Raw genomic sequence first — 2,461 nt, forward strand, 5'->3', positions numbered from 1 at the left:
TGGATGGATGGATGATGGATGGATGGATGGGTGGATGGATGGATGGATGGGTGGTTGATGGATGGTTGGATGGATGGATAGATAACTAGTTGGGCACATCAGAATCAATTAAAGAGCTTAGATAGTACACACACACACACACACACACAGGGGCCCAAGCCCTGCTCCAAAAATAAAAATAAAAGCCAACATTTAATGAGTACTTACTGTATACCAGGCCCCATGTGCAGCCTATGAGGTAGGGCATTTCACTGAACCTCACGGCCACCCTCTGAGCTAGTAACTAATACTAATCTTTTTTTTTTTTAAGATTTTATTTATTTATTTGAGAGAGAGAGAGAGCACGAGCAGGGGCCGGGGTTGGAGAGCGGCAGAGAGAGAGGGAGAAACAGACTCCCCACTGAGCAGGGGGTCCCTGGACCCCGAGATCATGACCTGAGCTGAAGGCAGATGCTTACCTGACTGAGCCACCCAGGTGCCCACTAATCTTTTTTTTTTTTTTTTTTTTTTAGAGGACAAACCTGAGGCTCAGAGAGCTAGTCACTGACCCCAGGTCACACAGCTCCAGGAGGTGGAGGAGCCAAGATTCAAGTCAAGATCTGTTTGATTCCAGAACCAAGCTTGGCCTCACTGGGCGGGCGGGGATGCCCGGGAGTCTGGGGGGTCCTCAGGGCTCCACAGGTGATTCTGATATGCAGCCAGGTGGCGAACCCTTGAGCAGGGCAGTGAGTTCTGGGAAGAGTGCTGGCTCTAGGGCCGGCTGACTCCTGCACCGTCCTGCAGCCTGCCTCCTCTTCTCTGACACGGAGTGGGGTTTCAGGAGGCCGGAAGGAGCGGAGCAGCGTGCCCGCTGGATGGTAAGCACGGGGGACTCACCCTGCAGGTCCTGTTGGTGCAGCAACAGCCACATTTTTAGTCCCTGGACTGGGGGCCAGTCGCCCCCCTGCTCCTTCTCCCAGCTCCCCGGTACACATTCCCAGCTTCCCGGTGGGGAGCTTGAGACACGCGGCAGAAGACCCCACGGGGGCACTCAGGAGGCTTCAGCATGTGGGTGCAGAGCAGGGATGCTGTCGAGACTCCTGCCCAGAAACACATCCCGCACCGATCCTCCCACACGCAGGTGTGCGACCCAGCCGGCCAACACCGTGCGTGCAGGTCTGACAGCAAAAGCCAGGAAACCGGCCTGATAGTGGTCGCAGCTGATGTGTGTGTGCAGGGCAGGCTTTCTCCACTCAGGTGGCCATGTAGAATGTTAGCAGCGTCCCTGGTATCAGTAGCATTCCCTCCATCCCGGTTGTGACAACCAGGAATGTCTTCAGACATGGCCAATGTCTCCTGGCAGAGAACCCGTGGTCTAGAGTTTGCTCCATGCGGGGCACAGGTGCGCATACTCTGCAGAAGGCACCTCCTCCTCGAGCCCCTTACGCCTGGAGACGGATGCTTTTCGTCCTTCTACTGTACAGAGGCAGAGACGGCCAGGTTAGTGGTTTGCCCAAGGTCACGGGGCTGACGTTTCAGCAATGCTGTGATTTGAACCTGTGTTAAGTCCCAGGTCCCTCTTTTTCAAGTCGATTTTTGTGGGTCCCTTGGACTTCTCCCCATTCACAACCATGTTGTCCGTGACTAGATGTAATCTCATTTCTGCTTTTCCCATGTGGCTACCTTGGCGCGTTCCAGAACAGACTTGCAGGGCATGAATTATAGCCCAAGCAGATTCTGTAATCTGCACAGGATTCTTTCTTTCCGGAAGTTAGATTTGCTCAATTATCGACAATTTGGAAAATACAGAATAAAAAGAAAAAATAAAATTTCGTATTGGACTTCCCACAAAAGGCTCACTTTCTAGCAGCCTTGTCCTCTGAGAAGCTCTCTCTGCTTTGAAATTTTATCATCCAGTTGCAATCACACTATATAATACAAATTCCCCAAACTACAAAACCAGGTTTTTTTTTCATGTTATTACAAAATCCTCTTGGACACTATTTGTAATTGTTGCCTGTTGTGGCCGAGACCCCAGTTTCTCCTCCATTCTCTGACCTCTCCCTCTTCTTTCATAATAGAAATCTCAAGTTTTAGCTGGGCATGTGGCCACCCAGAAAAAAACTACATTTCCCAGATGTGTCCATGTGACTAAATTCTGGCCAATGATACATAAGTAACTTCCAAGTAGTGTCCTCAGAGAGAGGGCGCCTGCTCTTCTTCGTATCCTCCTTGCTGGCTGGAATGCAGGCGTGATGGCCAGAATCAGAGTGGCAATTTTGGGCCATGGTGGAGCAATAAGAGAAAAGGTACCTGAGTCCTGGATGAATTTATAAAAACACCCTACCAGCCCTGGATAGCCACCTCCACACTTCTTTTCGATAAGAGAGAAACAAACTTCTGTTTCATTTATGCCCCTGGCATTTGGGGTTTTTAGCCACTCAAAGATGAACCTAATCCTGAGTATTGCACTAACATTGTG

Source organism: Mirounga leonina, unplaced genomic scaffold, assembly GCF_011800145.1.
Source record: "Mirounga leonina isolate KUSES-001 unplaced genomic scaffold, KU_Mleo_1.0 Mir_195, whole genome shotgun sequence".
Lineage (NCBI taxonomy): Eukaryota > Metazoa > Chordata > Mammalia > Carnivora > Phocidae > Mirounga > Mirounga leonina.